Below are 21,580 nucleotides of genomic sequence, written 5' to 3'. Positions count from 1 at the left end.
CATAAAGAGGTTGAACTTCTGCAACCTTAATATTTTTATGTTTCTTTCCTTTTTTAACTCAGCATACGAGCACTTGTACTCAGGCTAGTTCATTAGAGTGAAGGTGAAAAGACAACCAAAGGACAGGCCCATCAAAAGCTGAAAAAAGCCTATACAAAAATAGTTGTTATAAATTGAGGGGGAATGCTGGTGGTTCAAAGCTAAAAAAATAAAAATCACGTTGTCCAGAAGCATGGTATACCTGACATATATGACATCATGACGTCTTTTTAATTCACACTTTGGAGGACAGAAATATTTGCTCAACAAATAACGTGCATCATGTACAATATATTTTCAGCAGGATTATATTATATTACAAAATAATATAATATAGTATTTACTTCTGTGTCTTTTTAGGAACTGATATTTCTTTGTATATATGTCATTATTCTGTTTATAGAAAACTACGGCACATTTGTTGGCTCTGATCTGGGCATTGCACTGAGCCCTTCAAGTCTGTAGTATCTGCGAACATGAAATACGCAAAATGTGAAATACTGTTCCTTTGCTTTAGGCTTAATCACTTTTCCCTCCAGCAACTTTTAATTGATTTATATCTGCCTTCCTGCACTACATTTAAGATGCAGTCACCCTTTGTGCTTTTTTCTTCCAGTTTGAGCCACGTATCCAGCAACAGAAGAAGTTAACCTGCCTTTTTAGCTTTAGCGTTACATATCTCTGTTTTCAAACACTGAAAACAATTTTAAATAATGCACATTTTGAATTTCTATCAAGATGTGTTTTTCTGCGCTATAAAACCACGCGCAATTTCTCTAAGCATTGGCAACATATTTTTGTCCTGCCTTTTGATTATGTGGCTTTGAAATCAAGCTTCCTCAGTAAGGTCAAGGATCGAAACAAAAGGCGGTGCCAGAAGGAATGGAGACTATTTTCTGGAAATAAACCTTTTCATTACACCGTTGTTCGCCTGGTGTTCACAAGGCTTCGCAGAGGTGGGGGTAGCATGGCGCTCTCTCCTTCTGAACACAACTGATCAGACCATGGCACCGGAGTTAAAAAGTGATCAGTAGCTCTGAACAAACACAGCCATCTCCAGAAGGCTTAGCAGTCTCTAAGACAGCAATTAATGTGCTAATAAAGGCCATCTTTCACTCCACTCATTAATAGTAATTGCTTCGCAAACATACGTGTCAGGCTTTCATTCTGGCCACATTGTTAGCGCATTATCCTCGCTCGATCTGTGCTAAGGAGCTGATTAGCCGCCCGTTGTCACTAACAACCAGATCAGGGCTCTTGCTGCATGCCGAGCAACAGTTAACACTGTCAGGTACGTGTGGGTTACACCAGAAGATGGGGGAAACGTCCATTGGTTACTCTTAAAATGTGTTCTGAGCTGGACAGCTAAATGTGAGTGAAATCAATTTAGCAGAAAGGATAGACAGACAGATATTATTCATGTGCATTTCCTTTAATGAACGTGACTTTACAGCAACCCACCAATGAATTTTGATGTTGAAAATATACAACAGGGACAGATACAAAGGATGAATAAAGTAAACACCTAATATCATATTTACAATCACAAAATAATGAATAACAATATATGAATTTAAGGCCAGCAAGTAGTGCTGTCACCTCAGTGTCTGGGCTGTTCAGGCGTTGGACTAAGTACGGCATAGTCTGTGTGGAGTTTGCTTGTTCTCCCAGTGTCTCCATAGGTTTCCTCCGTGTGCTCTGGTTTCCTCTCACAATCCAAAGATCCGCAGCTGTTGACGCTAATTTGCCCATGCAGTGTGTGTGTGTGTGGCTATTCTTTAATTGACTTATGTCCCATCCAGGGTGAAACCGCCCCTCAGCCTTGAGCCCACCAAATCTATGATAGGCTCCAGACCTACATGACCCTGAAGAGGACAAGCAGTTACTGAAAATGGATGGACAGATATTAATTTCAAAGAGCTAATAAAGTGTACATCCACCCCTCACCATCAGATCAACTTCAGTCTTTCTTTGAATGCTGTCATGAAAGTCCTGAACTGTGTGTCATTGGATATTGTACCATTTACCATATACATTCAAGAAGAAAAGCCTGCAGCCTTTAAGAGATGAAGGAGGTAGCGATCTGCTTCACACTCTGTGCTGCAGAATTTCCCGTAAATGTTCACTGATCTTTAGGTCTGATGATTGCGAAGGCTATGGAAGATATGTGAGACTCCATCCTGGTGTTCATGAAAACACTTATTTTTTTTATCAATATGTATATAGGCATTATCATCCTGGAATATGGGAACATGAGGCAACAGTGTTTGCACCATAGTTTGCAGCAAGTCCTGTAAATGACCACACAAAGCAGTCCTCAGACCTAATAACTCCCATGAGATGACCCATTGCATCATTTCAGATCCCCCACATTTAACAATTGGCAACAAGCATTTTGCGGTGAAGGCATCCTTTGGCTTCTTACAAACATAAACCCATCTGGATGTCGAAGGCAGAGTGAAAGAGAACTTGTCAGACCACATTACTCATTCCATTGCTCAGTGATCCAGGTTTTATGCTCCTTACACCAGGTTATGTGTCTTTGTGCCTTGGCCTTGGATATGGCCGGTTTTTGAATGACAGCCCTGCCATAAAGTCCAGCTTTGTGAAGCACAAAATGTATAGGTTTTCTTGAAAAGGGGTCATCAAGGTGATGATTCACTTCTCTGGTAATTTCTGAGGCTGTACTTCTGTGACATTTAGCATATATCCTGTATGCTGTACATCCTATATGTATCCATTTATAGACTTGCGACAACTTCTCCCCTTTACCCGTGCAGTTTGTCCATGTTTGGCATATGCTGTCAATTTTTGTGAGACTGTACTCCTTGACACATTAAATAAATTAGCTTTTTTTCAATGTACCTGCAATTCAGGTAAGTGTTTAATGAAAATGGATGGATAGATGGATGTATGGACAGACAGATGAATAGGTGGACGAATGGGCGGGCGGACAGATGAACATCTTTTCCAGCTGACACATACTGCTGAAATCAACTACAATAGGATGGATGGATGGATGGATAGATGGATGAATGGATGGATGGATGGATGAATGGATCTACATGCTTATTTATTGATGTACAGTTTCCTGTAATAAACATGGCTTTACTGCAAAACCTATGGTTCCATTGTATTTGTGTGAATCCGTGAAGATATACAGTAGGGACAGATAGCTGCATTTAGGGTCTCTTTTCTTTTTGTCTATAGTAATGTGGTTCAGAAGATCTAAGTGCCTGTTGTTAATTGCCACATTGAAAAGGCCAGCGGTTAAGCACAGCTCAAGTTGACAACCTAAGTGAATTACATGACCCAAGATATTTGGACTGATTGAAATCTGTTAATGACACCAATTCCAGACGTCATCAAATGCCAGGGTGACGTAAAAGCAAGAGAATATATGGCATGCAAGCTAGAATCTGATAATCTGCCTTATGGGGGAAGTGTCGACCAACGAACAAATGTTTGTGCCTAATCCTCTGAAAGACCCTCTCCCATAAAGGTCTAAAGTACAATACAAAATAACTAGGAGTCATGTGTCTTTGATTTTGAAAAAATCAAATGATTTTGTAACCGGAGGAGAAAGGCTGTTATTCATTATTTATCAATGTAACAGAATAAAATGTAAAATTCAACAAGATGATAATGTCAGACACTTATGACACGTGGCTCACGTATACAGATATGTATTTTTATTGTCGTAAATGTAAATTTTGCCCTAGCTCTCTCCAGCTAGAAACCCTTGAACGGCTTTAGCTACATTGCAGTAGCATCTGGTGGAGAGATATGATAAAACAAGCACAATCTTGTTCCTTAAAATACGCTTTTAGGGGCAAATAAGATTTAAAATATAAGATTAATGGTTGCAGAACCATCTTTTTATTGTTCTTTACACAAACAGAAACCTAACAGGCAATTCATTTTCAGTGCATTTCTAAAGATTTTTGTTCCGTGTTCCGCTCTTCCATTCATTGTAATAGTTGTCTCTCAATTCCTTTTGATAATGACATTAAGTCAGAAGATCGATGTAAAATAATTTTGTGCCTGCTTTCTGGTTTTGAATCTCATTGGCGCTATGGATGGTAGGAATAATGCAGGTAAAAACAAAGCCCAAGCGTTGCAGTGCCTTTGTTTTTGGCATACCAAAGCATTAAAACAATTGGTATATTTTGTATTTCTAACAACCTGCTGTTTCCATGATTACTGTCAAGTTGCTAAGAGAATTAAGAAGAGAATTTTACTGGTAGTTAAGACTTGCTTGAATAATGCCAAAATGATACATTTCCTTCAGACATTTATTGAAAAAATTTCATTAATTAGACACTTAAAGACACTTTTTAACAGCAAACACACAAACTTCCAGGGCCTTTGACCATCTCCTTATAAAATTGGTGTGTAGCAACCTGTATGCTTTTCATCTCGTGCTTTGGTTGTTTCCAATATTCTGCAATTAATAGAAAGGTACAACATGATTTCATAATAGGATTTCTTGAAAATAATAGTTTGCCCTGGTCAGTTTCACAGTTCCACAGCTCTGGCACTGCATGAGACAGCTTCAGTGTGGGATCCTTAAGAGGACTATTATTCAACTCATTGCATTTACACTATGTAATATAGCAAAAAAATATGAATAACAAAATGTCAATAGGTTCCACTTAATCATACATAGATGATAATATTAAAAGGTTTTGCTATATCCCAAGTTGTTCAGTACATGGATATTGCAACAACTCCACTGTGAGTGCATAATGCATTTAGTCGACCTTGTTCCAGAGCAGTGTTACAGCATTTGGAGGATTACAGTCTCTGCTTCTGCATTCAGCAGTTATGGAGCTCTGCGCATCTGCAGGTGATTAATGGTCCGGCACTCCAAGTCATCGCTAATTGAATATCTGTAATTACCAGAAGTGAAGCGCGGAGAGGAGCTCCACTCGATGCACGTGGCAGCCGTTGCCTGGAGTGCGGCTGTCGAGGGAGGGTGGGAAGCGACGGACCTGAGTGGCTTTGCCATGGGTTGCAACAGGTATATTGACGTGATTGCTTTCGGCACAGGGGTCTCTCCTTCCTAAAGATCTCTGTGTTCCAAGAACAGTGCTTAGGGAGACGGAGCTTAAAGATGGATACAAACTGGTATCCTAGAGATGGCTTGCTCAAGTCATCGAAAGAGCCCTTCTATTGTACCATTCAGTGAGGTACTTAACCAGTCTTGCTCCCGTAGCAAAATACCCAATGGTCTCAAATTGTTACCATGATTGCTAAATAGCCAAAATGAGTATATGGTGGCATTTCATGCTTATATTGATCTATAAAAGAAAAATTGACATAACTTCATCTAATATTCAAACCCAGTAGCTACCCTTTGGCTTTGCTATTGATCGCAGGAACATGCCTGGTCTGCTGTGTTCCAGCCTTGAGGCTATGGCAGAGAAACTGGAGCTCCAACTATAATGTTATGTACATATGTGGGCACACATGTTTGTACTTACATATAGCACCCTGTGGAAATTAAACCTGACAAATTGTTACTTTTTCAAGGACCTAGCAAAGTGTTCACATGTATCTCCCCTCCTCATCTTACTGCACTGGCTTCCTATAGCTGCCAATATCAAATTCAAAGCTCTGGTGAAGGTCTACAAAACCATCACTGAACCTGGTTCCTGATGTTCACAGGACCTGATCACTCCCGACACCTCAACCAGACTGCTACGCTCCTTCATCTCTGGCCCCTTGGTAGTCCCACCCAGAAGCGGTCCAAAATCAAAAATACAAAGGTTTTCGGTTCTGGCTCCAATGTGGTGGAATGACCTCCTCCTCTCACTCAGAACTGCTGAATCTCTCTATACTTTTAAGAAAGGTCTCAAAACTCACCTTTTTTTTCAGATTCCTCCCCGATCTACTACATGTGTACTATGTTATCTGTTTAATAATTATTAGAAAAAACCTATATGCACCTACTTGTGTCATGTACACTGGTTCATATGGTGGAAAGTGACAACATGCAGCCTGTTAGACAAAAAAGGTCTGTGGCCCTGCTTCATCTTCTCTGAAATTGAGGATGGAAGGGAAGCCGTGACAGCACTTGACACAAATAGAGGGGAAACATTATTTTATTCCATAGTCTGAAAACTACTGATCACCAGAAATCATTGCCAAATATTATCCTCCCCCCCCCAAAATGTGCTGGAAGACGATGTGTAAAATAGCTGCTGAGGAGCGGGAACTCACCAGAGTGTATGAGTCTTAATTAGCACTCCTTGGAAGTCAATATACTCAGAAATGGAAAATAAATAGCAGGACTTTTCAATTTGTGCATTGGGATAACCTGTGATACACTGGTGCTGTTTGATATGGATTTAAGAGGGTTGATCAGCACTCATCTGTTCCCAAGACTATGAGGCGACAGACTCAAGCCTTCAGACATTGCAGTATCACTTGTGCTGCAGAGCAGCTTCACCTTCCATGTGCCTATTCTGTTCATGAGCTGTTTTAACTAAGAACCTTCAGAATTTTGGTTTTGGACCTCTTCTGTGTGGGATCACCAAGAGATAGACATGGAAGAGCATAGACTTCTGGTTGGAGCATAGTGAGCGATCAGGCCTGGAGGATATCGGGGAGCAGATCCACTGATGGTCTTGTAGACCGCAGTCAGAGTCTTAAACTTGATCAGGACAGCTGTAGGAAGCCAACGAAAAGAGACAAGGAGGGGAGATACATGGGAACACTTTGGCAGGTCAAACAAGATAATTAAAGTACTGCTTGTTTGGCTGATGATTTCGCTGCCACAGATCGAGGAAATAACTAACTGTAGATGTAATGTACGAATTGCAAATGTGGACTGTCATGGTTTTGTGAGGGAACTGGGTTTTAAAGCCCCTCTTGAATGCTGGGAGAGATTCAGCAGTTCTGAGGGACAGAGGAAGTCTGATCCATCACGTTGGGGCCGAAACCAAGCACTTTGATTTTGGACTCTTCAGCTGGAGAAGCTTGATAGCGGAGGCCTTGTTCGCACCCCTCTTCATTCCCAGGTGGGGCTGACAGGTGAGTTCCTGAGACGCTCTCTCGCCTGCATTGTTAGTACACAGATAAGAGCCGCTGAGAGAATGAGTCATCGCTGATCTATGGATCAGAAGATTACTGTAGGGCTGCACCTCGTATGCTATGTATACAGATGGGTTTCTTTCAGACTTCCAGGGGAAAATACGCTTCACCGAGTCCTTGGTTACTGTGTATTTTCCAAAACATTAAATCAGTATCGAATACACAGGATTCTTGCCAACATCAGTAATTAGTGCACTGTTTTTCTTGGGTCTGTGTGAATATGCGCTATCCATGATTTCATTACTTTGTTTATTTGGAATGTTTTCCTTTCGCTAACCATGTCTTGTTGTCAGGCGCTTCCCGGCATGTCAGGGTAGCCCTCGAGGGGTGTGCGCGGGACATCCAGCGGCTCTGCGCCATTAGCCTCACGCGCGTCTCTCTCAGATGGCCTTCTCTGCACAGATCAAGAGACACACAACTCGATTGCCCCATTTCTCAGAAGGCTGCGGGGACCGAAAGGTTCGGCGTGCATCACAATTAATGACAAAGCGGCTTTAGAGCCGAACAAGAACTGTGCTCCCTCAGAAAGCCCCGAGAAGACTCCAGCTGCGTACGTAGGGTACAGACTGGCAATGTTATCATAATGCAATCGACATATAGAGCAGAAAGTTCATTATGGCTGTGGGCCTTATACATAGGATGTGTACATTTCACCTTCTTGAGAAAACTTGGTTCAGTTAAAGTTCCATTTCTACACAACTATAATAATAATAATAATAATAATAATAATAATAATAATAGTCACACACGCACATTGACTGAAGCCACTTGTCCCAAGCGGGGTCGCGGCGAACCGGAGCCTCACCTGGCAACACAGGGCACAAGGCTGGAGGGGGAGGAGACACACCCCGGACAGGACGCCAGTCCATCACAAGGCACCCCAAGCAGGACTTGAACCCCAGCCTCACCAGAGAGCAGGTACAGGCCAAACCCGCTGCGCCGCCGCGCCCCCCCAGTAATAATAATAATGACAATAATAATGACAATAATAATGACAATAATAATGTTTAGTGTTGTTCTTGATATTATTATTATTATTATTATTGTTGAAGCCATTCTATTCCCTTTTTAAAAAGTACTACAGCAGGCTGGTATTTGAAATTTGTAGCCTTCAGGTTATGTCCGTGCCTTTTAACCTCTGAAATATCATCCTGCATTATTTTTATGCTGATGAAATGTGAAAATGTAAAAAAATAAGCCTTATTTTGTATTTTCAAATGCTGGTAGCTGCATAGTCTTGTTTCTCTAGGTCTCTCTGTGGCTGGACACATTGTGCAATGGCAAGTAATGTTAGTAGAAGCAATAAATTTGCACCTGGCCTTTCCAATTACACACATTAATGGAACCCGATGAATTAAGTTATACTATACATTAAGTGTTTTAACTGCACTCTGTGCATGGTGACATTTTATAGCACTTTGGCATTTGTCTCCTCTCAATAGCAGGTACTGGTGGGTATAATGGGTTGTTATTTTCAAGGTTATAAAAAAATTCTATGCACATATTTTATTTTTCTATTTATTTTATTTGGACTATTTTATTTCTCAGATTTATGCTGCTTCAAGAACAATTCAACTACCGGTTTCTAATTTGATTTATTCTGCCTTTTTGATTTAGATTGCAATAGCTCAGCTGTTACAGCGGAGTCCATAAAGAGAGGGAAATTATGGCAGATGTGAGACAGCTAAGGGGAAACTGTTGGATCAACAGTGAAATGCAGCAATGGCGACAGAAAAATTACAGTGTGGGGAACACGCAAATGGCCTGCTGATGGGGTTAAGGCACATGAATCGAGATAATATGCTTATCTTATTCTAGCTGTCACTCCCTTCCCATTTTACAGAGCAGTTTAATTGAAGGGAAGCAGCTGATTGTGTAGAACTCTGATTTTTTTTTCTATAGTATAATTAACCCCAAAATTTCTCTACATAAACATTTAAAGACGCCAGCGCAGATCTGTCGTAACGGGGCCCCAGCGAGCATGCGCTGAAATCAAGCTGAGATTGTTCAGAGCAGAAAATAACACACAGCTTTCAAAATGGACAGGGAACGATATTTTATTCCTGCAACAGCCGTTTCAGGAAGGCTGCTTATTTGGTTAGGGCTGTGGGGGTCTGTTGCCAATCTCAGGATGCAGCAGCTACAAGGCAGGGAACATACTGGTGAGGGCACCAATCGATCGCAGGATGTGCACATATAGGGTCTGTAAGGGCAGCTTAATGACAGTGTTTGTCCTCCACATCATGCCTCTGGAAGGTGAGTGATGACTAAACTGTGGCCTCGGTAAAGTTTAGTGATATATATCTAACTCAATATATACTGTATATTATATATATATATTGCATTTACATTTACATTTATTCATTTAGCAGATGCGTTTCTCCAAAGTGATGGACTTCTCTCTGAAAGAGTGCTTTGGATCAACAGAACAAGAGACTTGGATGGAGACATGTGATTCTGATGTACAGTTAATTTGTCACGTATGGACCAATATACATCACATGAATAGCTGCATAAAGGTTTCTCCATACTTCAATTTCTGATCATAAAATTATTAAACATAAACATTTACAGTACACGTTTATCATGCTCTTAAGAAATTACATGCATATATATATATTTATAAATAAAACCTTTTGTTTGAGAAGGGGAGGGGGTGTGGTGGCGCAGTGGGTTGGACCGCAGTCCTGCTCTCCGGTGGGTCTGGGGTTCAAGTCCTGCTTGAGGTGCCTTGCGACGGACTGGCGTCCCGTCCTGGGTGTGTCCCCTCCCCCTCCGGCCTTACGCCCTGCGTTGCCGGGTAGGCTCCGGCTCCCCGTGACCCCGTATGGGACAAGCAGTTCTGAAAGTGTGTGTGTGTGTGTGTGTGTGTGTGTGTGTGTTTGAGAAGGGGGGTGCGGTGGCGCAGTGGGTTGGTCCTGGTCCTGCTCTTTGGTGGGTTTGGGGTTTGAGTCCTGCTTGGGGTGCCTTGCGACGGACTGGCATCCCGTCTTGGGTGTGTCCCCTCCCCCTCCGGCCTTACGCCCTGTGTTGCCAGGTTGCGCTCTGGCCCCCTGCGACCCCGTGTGGGACAACGGTTTGGACAATGACATGACATGACCTTTTGTTTGATACTATTTTAAGTTATTTTTAGTGTTTTACACACACACATGCACAAACACACACACACACACACACACACACACACACACACACACACAGTGATTGTTTACAACCACTTGTCCTGAGTGGGGTCATGGCGAACCGGGGCCTGACTCAGCAATACAATTGTTCTTGTATTTTTATATTAATGTTTTGATTAATTCTATAAAAAAATTTCTGAGAAAAGAATATTCTGAAGCGAAACTTGCACTTTCTCATTACTGTACTGTACACATATTCACCGTATTACCATGATATCTATATTTCATTAACTTCTCCTTGAAACAGGATTTTATTGATGTACATGAGACAGAACAAATTTATTAGTGTCTTTATGTGACTGAAGATAACAAACAGGTTCATTGGGAAAATAAAAGTGTGGCAACATGAGTAAACTGCAGCCTCGCTCAGGCAAGATGCTATCAGTGGTCATGTGGCGCCCCCTGTTGGCACACATCTCTGATCGCAATGCAGCTTGGATAACTTTTATAGCATCAAATCAGATCAAATCACTGAACTATCACTCACCATAATCACAAGTGTACAGGTGGTGAAAACCTTGGGTGCATTCTCTGCAGCTCTTCGGCATGTTACTGATATAGCGACCATAAAAACTATATACAATATACACAATAAACACCTGTACAGTATGTACAGTGTGTACAATATTCACATAATAAAATATACAATCTACAATAATATCCAAGGTTACTGGTAAAACATCTGAGACTCAGGTTTATGGTAGATGGTGTCGTTGAAACAGCAGCAGCACAGAACATATAATACTAATATTTTTTATAAGATGTAAAGTGTCCATCGCAGTCACTGAGCACTGATTCAAAAGCACTTCTTTTGCCTTTCGTTGGGTCCAATAACAGTCATAACACTCATATGTTGTGTTGTGTTGTCCTTTATGGTTCCGGCTCTGCTTTATCGCTGCTTAGCAAACTCTAGGTAAGGAAAAACGAGAAAGAAGTAAAATGAAAGCATCTACTTATATTTCAGGATGTCTGCTATCAACTAACATTATAAGAATGCATTTATGGCAAACAGCCTTGGAAATATGACATCTCAAAAATTAAGCTGTCATGTGGCTCAGCTTGCCCCAGGTTAGGGGTAAGTTGATCCAAGTCATTGGGTAAGTTGAGTCACCTGGGAGTAAGTTGACCATCAGACTTTTTAAGTTTAAACTTGAACATAATTTGATTAAGAAGCAGTTTTACAGTTTTGAACTTGTGAAAACAAACCACCAGAGCTTAACAAACAAACAGACATGCCACAGTTAGAGCTTCGAGACCACTGCAAGACAAAAACAACTATTCAACATTCCATTTATCCAGGTTACAAGGAAATATGAATTGTTGCTCCCTCCTTGCAGCTCCTCCAGCCTTTTGAGGTTGAGGGAGCTCATCAGCACATCACTCAGTGGGAAAGATGCCACATCACTTTCTTTGAATGCAAAGGTGGGTTTCTCAGTGCCAGTACCACCCCGGATGCTTCTCAAAAACCTTGCACTCACTTTGAACTCAAGGCACTCAACGAAGCCAATGTAACGGTAGCTCCTGCATTTGATGGCAAAATTGTCTATTACAAAGTCACCAGCTGACAGATCTGAGATGTCAGGTTTTCCTCTCCCATCCTCAGAGCTCTCATACTCAGAAGTGTCATCAGGTGGATAGGAACATCACTGTCCTCAGAGCTGCAGTACACTGTGAGTTCTTTTTTTCTTTGGTTGCCTTTTTTTTATTTTTCCTCTCTTGTTGAGCCCTTTCAATCGCCTATTTTTCAGGTGTATCAGTCAGTATCTTTGTTTTTATGTGCTTTTGTTTTGTTTGTGCCCTGGGATGCTGACTTTTGGGTAAAGGTAGAATTTTAGTAGGAGTTACATATCCAATGTGTTTGGGTTGCGAATCTGGCTTGCTTGGTGAAACACTTGGATGTGTAGGGGATGGTGAAGACAGCTCAGCAAAGATGGATGTTGAAACCATGGGTGAATCATCTGGAGCAGCAGGCTGCAGCTCAGGGTTTGGCCTGCCTGACACCAAGGATGGCTCAAACTCTGCATCACAGAAAGTATCTTTGTAGTAAGGGAAAATCCCTGTGATCTTAAATCCAGAAGAGATAGTCTGTGGTGTCATTGCTGACATGAAAGCCTCATTCACACATCCAGGCATTCGGTATATAGTTGCTGTTTTGCTTGGGTTTGATCTCATCCAACCATCAAGAGCTCTGTTGTAATAGGTCTTAAATGAACCATAAACACACTTGTCCAGAGGCTACAAACAATGTGAAGTCCATCCATCCATGGTCAACAACCACTTGTCCCGAGCAGGGTTGTGGCAAACCAGAGGCTTACCAAGGAACACAGGGCACAAGGCCGAAGCAGAAGGGGACACCCAGGACAGGACACCAGTCCATCACAAGGCACCCCAAGCAGGACTCAAACCCCAGACCCACCCCACAGTGGGCACTGGCTGAACCTGCCACACCACCATGCAGGTAAAACTGTGAGCATAACAATACCTTTTGTTCCTGCAATATCCAGTGTGCCTTCAGTGAAATGTGTGCCTCGTGCTTATTGAGGATTAGCAGCATAGGCTGGTCAGAGGAGCACTTGGTATGTTGAACCAGATGTTCAAGAAACTCAACAAAGGTGTCTTCATTGATCCAGCCAGATCTGGTGGAGGTATCAACTGATCCTGGAGGTGTTCCTGTAATGAGGTGGTCTTTGCATCTAACCCATGGGAGGGACTGCGTTCCCAGTTGCATTGACTGCACAGACCACAGTCACAAGCTCCCACTTGCTTCTTTCCTTTTTCTGCCGCTACCTGCTTTGGTGTCTGCACTGTTGTCACACCTGTTTTATCAACATTATAAATCATGTTTGGGGGGAATTTATGCCTAGAAATCAAGAACAAGAATGAAAGAGCCATAATGAGAATCACAATAGTTAAATCTTCCAAGTTATTCAAAAAGTATTTGCAACTGAACAGCCCTTAATAGATACCATGATGAATGTCGATTGTAGGTAAATAAGTCCCAGTTTTTTGTAAATGTACTTGCTTGAGTTTTTATTAATAGTTATTAATGTAGTCAAATACATTAATTCTGTCACCTGTCCATCACATTAGCCAGATGGTCAAAGAACTTCCCAACAGTAGTTTTACTGAAGGCCGTTGCCCTTCCCAAAGATGTCGCTTCAGGCAAATGGCAGAAGAAATGGTGGCGTGCCATAAAACTCTTGAAAAAATCTCAACCTAAAAGGAAAGCTATAGGTCATTCTATCACAACTTTATATTTAACTACATAAAAATTAGCCTTTGCTGATTTACTACATCATGTCATTTTCTGCACACGCTACCTGCTAAACCCTTCTCTTCCCAATTGTTGAGGACAGGAATAGTGTTTCTTTGTGCCAATTCCAAAGCCAGTTCACAGCATTTCTTTGGAGTAAGGCCGTGGAACTGGTCAGCAAGCTTCTTGACATGGTTTGCAAGCTCCCTCTCTATCTCCTCTGTGAAGACCCTCTTTACTTCTGCTGTTCCACTGTACCCTACAGTTTTTTACTTCCTTTACTTCCTTCTTTTCAATGCACCTCCGCAGGGTTGACCTGTCAATATTTCTATCTTTTGCCATTGATCTGATAGCTTTTCCACCCATGACATCAGTGGCTGCTGTCTTCATCTCTTCAATTGTCATTGAGCCCCAGTTTGTTTTTCTCTTGTAGGTTCTTGGTATGACGGCTTTCCTACAATGTCTAACATATCATACAGCAAACAAATTATGTAATACTACATTTAAATACCATTATATTCATCAAATACTTAACTCAACATCTGTACCTAATGGTGGGGTAAGTTGAACCACCGGCTCAGTTTGCCCCAAAGCATTTGGTTCAGTTTGGCCCATAGCCACCATGTTGTAAAAAAAGCATAGTGTAGCAATTCAGGCCATTCTTCAGCCAAGTTATCCACATGGATTAAGACATTAGTAAATCACCAATATGTATGATACATAGTTTCAGACCTGGATAAATTCGCTTTAAAAATAATAGACATTATACCTGACATGCAGAAAATTTACTTTGACATGCAAAAAACAATTTTTGGTGTCAAAAAATACTTACCACTTCTCCCATGTGCTTCAATCCATTACAGCCAGATGGAAATGATCCAAGCTTCCTAAGTTTATGGTCACATGACAGCAGATGTGTGTAGTGGCCTAGATACAGGGGGTGGGTCAACTTGCCCCACTCTCCTCTACCGTGTAGGAAAAAAGGTGAAAACTAACTGTCCAAGGAGTTGCCCTAAAAATAATGCAGAACAACAGGTGGTGTAGTGATTAGAGGCATAACCTTGCATTCAAAGGTCAAGGATTCAAACCTGGCCTCCTGCTGCAGTACCTCTGAACAATGTATGTTCAATGTATGCTCAAATAAAAAGTACCCTGTCCATTTAAATAGGTGAACAACTGTAAGTGACATATAGTAAATCTAACGCTCTAAGCTGCTTTATACGAAAGTGTCAGCTAAATGAATGCATAATAGACATCCATAATGAAAAAATGGCAACGCACACCTAAGTACACCAGTAAATTTGTGACTGAAAAGGTGAATCAGGACATTGGAATGGCCAAGTCAAGGTCCAGACCTCAACGCTATTGAGATGTTCTGTGAGGGCCTTAAGAGGGTTGTACTTAAAGAAAAGCCCTCAAACTGAGCTGGAATTCCTGCAATGGGCTCTAAGAGACTGATAAACTCATACAGGACAGAATGATTTCAATATTGCTGCTAAAGGGGGTCCCGGGGCTGCTTACTTTTTCATACATGGCTTGTTTATGCTGAATAATTATGATACAGTAAAATCTGTTCTGTGTTGTTTGTCTCATAAGAAATTTTTCTGCTGTTAGGACCTGGTGAGCACTAGATGGTGAGTTGTGTCTGAATACATAAAACCAAAGGATGGAAAGGTTCTCGACTTCCTTTTTCACTCATTTATATTTGCATTCACATTTTTAACAGATGCTTTTCCATAAAATGACACACATCTTCAGGGACAATACAAACTCACTCCCTTTAAAATAAGTATAAATATCAATTGTACTGTTTGTACTTGTCTTGTGGTTGTACTGGTTTACCAGGATATTGTAAGTCTAAAGAGGAAGAGATGGGAATTTGATTTAAACCCCTCATGGGTGGGATTGTCAGAGGAGATTAGATTATTGCTTAATAAATACAAATGGCTCTCTGCCATGACATTTGCCATTTACCTTTTACTGCTAATGTTATTTATTGTTTCTGTGTAAGGGGGTGCGGTGGCGCAGTGGGTTGGACTGCAGTCCTGCTCTCTGGTGGGTCTGGGGTTCAAGTCCCGCTTGGGGTGCCTTGTGGCGGACTGGCGTCCCGTCCTGGGTGTGTCCCCTTCCCCCTCCAGCTTTACGCCCTGTGTTGCCGGGTAGGCTCCGGTTCCCCGTGACCCCGTAAGGGACAAGCGGTTCTGAAAATGTGTGTGTGTGTGTGTGTTTCTGTGTAAGACAAAGGAAGAAAAGCCTTGAACACAGTACAGCCGACTACAACACTAGATGGTGCAGTTGGTTACGCTGAAACATTGTGCAGGAATAAAATTAATACATATTCCAGCTCATTTCTTAAAAGATATGAAATTCAAATTAATAATCACTTGCACACATCATGCTTCAAGGTAAATAGTGAGGTTATGAATAAAAATATTATTTATGGATATTTTTAATAATTGAAGAGGGGAGCTATTTTTTCAACTTATTGCTGAAATATTTTGTCAGTTCATGCATATATCTTGTTCCCTAAGAATGGTGTATTTGTTAATTTTTCTGTATTTCTTTATATATTCTATATTGTCTTTACCATTATTACTATTATTGATTCATTTGGCTGACTCTTTTCTCCAAGCTGGCTTACAAAGGTAGGTTTGTATACTAATAATTTACAATTATTTCCACTTTTAAGTAGGAGGTTAAACTACCTTATTTCAAAATATTGTTCTGGATTTTTCAAGTAAATTAAGCATAAGGATTTGCTTTCAGATATGTGGATACATATTGCCATTCAAAGTCTTAAAAAGCCAACAGTATAAGCATGGGAATTCTACGTCTTCCAGCAAGAGCACTACAGCTGTCCTCACTTAAAAACAGCAGAGATATTTCCAGAACAACACAAACAGTGCAAAACCAAGCTTCCCTCAACCGCAGCTCCCTTTGGAGGGTGGTGAACGACTCCAGCAGTGTCTTCATAGTCTTTGTTCCAATAAATAACATCCCTTTGAATTAGGTCACGACAGGACATAGAGTTGTGACCATTCCATAATAAGTTCACTTTGAGCATCTCAATTTAGCACGCAATCTGGAAAGAAAGAAAGGAAAAAAGAAAGAAAGAATATATATGTATATGTTCATCACACACACACACACACACACTGGCTGAAGCTACTTGTCCTGAGTGGGGTTGCCGTGAACCGGAGCCTAACCTGGCAACACAGGGCACAAGGCTGGAGGGGGAGGGGACATACCGAGGACAGGATGCCAGTCCGTCACAATGCACCTCAAGCAGGACTCAAACCCCAGACCCAGGACCCAGCCAAGCCTGCTGCACCATCGCACACCCCTTATATATATATTTATTTTACTATATATATTTCTCCTTCATATATACTGTGTGTGTATATATATATGGAGAAATATATGGAGAAATATATATATATATATATATATATATATATATATATATATATATATGGAGATATATATATATATATATATATATATACAACTCCTTCTGAATGGTATTATATGCCTGTAAGAGCTTGTTGCAGACAGAAGCCCTCTTTGATTGTGTTCTGATCTTGTGTTCAGAGTGCATTTCTGTGTGGAGCTAGAACATCAGCGTCCTTTCAAGTGGAAACAGAAAACGAATGTAGGCGCTTTGGTCTGTGTCTTCCTCTCCATCACAGGCTGGTGGGGCGCTGGGGGCACTGCTGTATCAGCTGTCACAGAGCCTGGGACCCGGAGATACACACAGGCCATGTGCACAGCAGATAGCAGCCGTGCAAGCGGGGCCATCACGAGGTGGGGGGAGGGGGTTGCTTTGCCGATGGCGGGTGCTGTAAATCACTGCCGGTTGGAATGTGCGATGGCCTGAGCGGCATGTCTGAGAACCTCAGAAGTTGGAGCAAGTTGCTCAAAGTCATGATACCTGGGCAATTAAGGAGCCGATATTACTGCCAGGTTACCAGTATAAACAGCGTAGACCAGCAACACCCAGGTGCTTAAAATACAATGCTTTTAAACCACGAGCACGAAGCAAAGTTGGGACTGCTGAAGATGTAATAAAAAATTAGATTTCAGGCTGCACATCCAGGTCTCTTATGTTGCATAGTTGATGTTTTTTTGAGTAGTTCTGGTGCATCACCACTCCTGGGCTGTAGGTTTGGATGTGGGTTGGAATCCAGTTGTATTTACATACAGTTTGTACATTCTCAATCGTGTTTGTGTGGGTGTCCTTCCACAGCTGAACTGGTGATTCTAAATTGTCCAAGAGTGTGTGTGATTGACCTGTGATGGACCGTTGTCTTGTCCAGGTTTTACCCCAGCTTGTGCCCTATGCCTCTGGGATGGGCTCTGGACCACCCTGCATTAGAGTGATGGGTTGCTGTACTGCTTTTAGTGCTGCTTCTTTCCATAACTGGGCATATAAATGTACCATTACCTTATTTGTGAGGCTGAAGGAATGCTTAAGTAGACAAAAGTTTTCACTTAAAGGCATTTCATAAATGAATGCAATCGGTGTAACCATGAGACGTAACCCAGCATGATGCTGCATGGAGAAGAGTCACGTTCCGATTCACCTGTATGACCCTGAACAAGACACCGTGTCTCGTGGCCGTTTGCCAGAAGACAGATAGCGCTGTTCCTGTTTCACACGCTCAGCGCGACGGTCGACAAGAAGCCTGACGCTGCCCAGGAGAGGCGCGGCCTGTGCAGACAAGCTCGCTACACTAATGTGAGATTGCTGCAATGCAGCCTCTTACCCCTGGAGCCGAGGCACAGGTTTATCTGCTTCCCGTAACTGTAATTGCTGGGCATCTGGGTTCCATCAACCAGATGTTTACACTGATCCTGTGGTTCAGATCATATAGACCAGGGGTGTGCAAACTTTATGCCAAGGGCCACAGTCATTGTTGTGAATGAGTTTTGGGACCACACATGTCTGAATTTTTTTTTTCTGTTTTACTTAGGTTAGTTAGTGTTAGATGTGTATTCAAGATTGCATATCAAACTATTATCTTTTGATTCAGTAGAATTTCTCGTATTTATGGTTGGTATAATATTAAAATATATAATGCAATGATATAATATTAAATAATAAGGATATTAATCTTACTGATACTTAATAATACTATTGTCTTGTTAAGGGGGGTGTGGTGGTGCAGCAGGTTTGGCTGGAGCCTGGTCTCTGGTGGGTCTGGGGTTTGAGTCCTGCTTGGGGTGCTTTGTGATAGACAGGTATCATGTCCTGGATATGTCCCCTCCCCCTACAGCCTTGTGCCCTGTGCTGCCGAGTTGGGCTCCAGTTCACCGTGACCTTGCTTGGGACAAGCAGTTTCAGACTGTGTGTGTGTGTTTTGCTAACGTTAAATGAATAATTAATATATGCAAATGTCCTTGCAGGCTGAAATGGTGGGTTGAGGTTGCACACCCCTGATATGATTATGCTTATTTCATTGTTTGATTCCAAAGCAACTTACAGTGTTAAGCCACTGACATTAAATTACCCATTTACACACATGGTGTTCTTATTTTAAAGAAGCAATTTGGGGAAAGTACTTTGTCCAAGGGTAATACAACATGTGGTGGGGTCTGAATCTCCCCCAACATCCGACTGTAAAGAGGACAGCTTTAATCACTTCACCACCTACTGCCTTAGAGGGGTATTGACTGGCTGTGCAATGCAGTGGTTACAGCTGTTGTGGGTTCGTGTCTCACACCTGCTGCTGTAGTGTCCTTGGCTAAGGTCCTTACCCCATGAAAATTTCACCAGTCAAATGACCCAGCTGTATAAATGGGTAGATAACTGTAAGTAGATTAATACTGTAAGTTGCTTTTGAGAGCGAAATATAAATGTACAACTACATGAAGTCTTGTAACGAAAACATAATTTTGCTTGAAAAACATACAGAAACATTTTAATATGAGGATAACAGTCTTGTTTTGCTTATTTCTGCAGTTGTTTGTAAAAACTCCAAGCAAAGGAGACATTCCTGTAGCTCTTGACGTCATAGTCCAATAAGTCTCTTCCCATCCCATTTTCTGCTAGGAGGGAGCCACACAGCCTTGATCCCCAGCTGTGGCCAACCTGCTACGCTTGGTTGACTTGGTTTATGCCCACCGCCCTGCTCCTCTCATTGCCCATTACCTCAACAAACAAGTGTGTCGATGAAAACAGAGCTTCATGGGGAGAGGGTGTGTGTACGAAACCATAGCGATACCATCTTTGGACCGGGGCAGAGTTAATGTAGCAGAAAGCGCATTGTTCTTCACTCCGACGTGCCATCCTCTTTCATGTGTCAATCTACGTGCTGGTGTAGAACCTGTGTCTTTTTTTCTCTGTGGAAAGAAACGATTAAAACAAGGAAAATAAAAAAAACCTGATGAGCAGAGGAACTTGTTGGAGCTGCATGACCTGAGATGTTGAAGAGAGTGATGGCAAAGGATGGATGTTCCACATACATTCATGTAAAACTTTCCCTAAAGCCCCTTGCAGTGTTAAGGTACTCAGTTATTTACATTTATCTGACCCTTTTCTCCAAAGTGACTTATAAGGTTAAACAACTTACAATTATTTACATGTTTATACAGCTGGGTAATTTTTTCTGGAGCAATTCTAGGGTAAGTAACTTGCTACTACAGCTGGAGGCAGAATTTGAACCTGGGCCTTTGGGTCCAAAGGTAGCAGTGCTTACTACTATGCTATCAATTTCCCCTATTTACCCCCTTACACAGCAGAGTAATTTTTACTGTATGCATTCAGGATAGGCATCCAGGTCAAGGGTACTACAGCAGGAGATGGGATTTGAACCTGACAGAAGCCTTAACTACTAGACTACCAGCAGTCACTGTCTGCTTTGCTGATGCTTTTCTCCAAAGCAACATACAACATTAAACTAATCACAATGGTTTACCCCTTTAAACTGCTGGGCAATTTTTACTACCTCTATTTAAAGTGTCTTCCTTGGTCAACTGTACTACAGCTGAAGGTAGGATTCAAACCAGGGTCCTTCAATGCCAACAATGACAGCTATAACCACTACATCACCTGCTGTCCTTTTAAATCATTAAATAGCAGTTAGAATTCCTTAGGATACTGGGGGAGCTGAAGCTGTCAGTGGTGATGTGCAGATTTACTGCTGTATGTTACTGTGTTTTTTGAAGGTGAGGTTTGGCGGGCGGCGACACAAAGATGCCAGTGGTTGCATTCCTCCCTACAGCACTACGCAGGTGAAGGTACACCGCTCTGCTGGTTAGAAATTCATCGGTGGCCACGGCGAGAGGCTCTCAAAACGCCACTCAAGGTCTCACGCTACTTTGATGTGAGGTGAGGCCGAGTTGTGCTTCGCCGCAGGGGAGGAATGCTGGAAACGTCCTGCATGAGGACGGCCGACTCGGGGGAGGGGAAGGTGCTGCTGTGCATGAAAATCCCCCACTCTCAACAGCTTGGGCAGTTCAGGGTCAACCATCACTGTGGTGTGGGATGCTTATATCACGCTTGCCCCTTAAAAGCCATCAAACTAGAGTTTTGTAAAAATGAAATTCCACAGGAGGAATATTGGGCCGAAGTGATGGCCATACCCAGCTGTCAATCACCTGCAGGGCTCTGCAAAACTCCTTGCCTTCTCTTCCATTCCATCTCTACTTCTGCAGCTTTAGCACATCTTTTTCTTCCATTTTTAGGAGTATATGAATGGAGCCTGAGAGAGAAAAAAGACACAGTGCTGTTTTTCCTTGGCGTCGAAGACAATGAAATGAGGTCTTTTGGAGCGCAATATTGACTTTACGAATTCCTCATGGAGAGATTTTCGCAGGTCGACTACTCCTAGTTAAATTCACTACCATTTCAAACGGTCTCCATTTGGTGAGTATGGCCAACTGCTTCATTCTACGAACCTTTATTTCATTAGCTTGACTGATGCTGGAAAGAATTTAAGTACGTTAAAGTCTCGATTTTCTGACCTTTGGCTATTCTACATTCCAGAATATCTGACATGCCCTGAAA

This window comes from Scleropages formosus, chromosome 14 (assembly GCF_900964775.1).
Source record: "Scleropages formosus chromosome 14, fSclFor1.1, whole genome shotgun sequence".
Taxonomy (NCBI): Eukaryota; Metazoa; Chordata; class Actinopteri; order Osteoglossiformes; family Osteoglossidae; genus Scleropages; species Scleropages formosus.
This window is presented reverse-complemented; position numbering follows the sequence as displayed.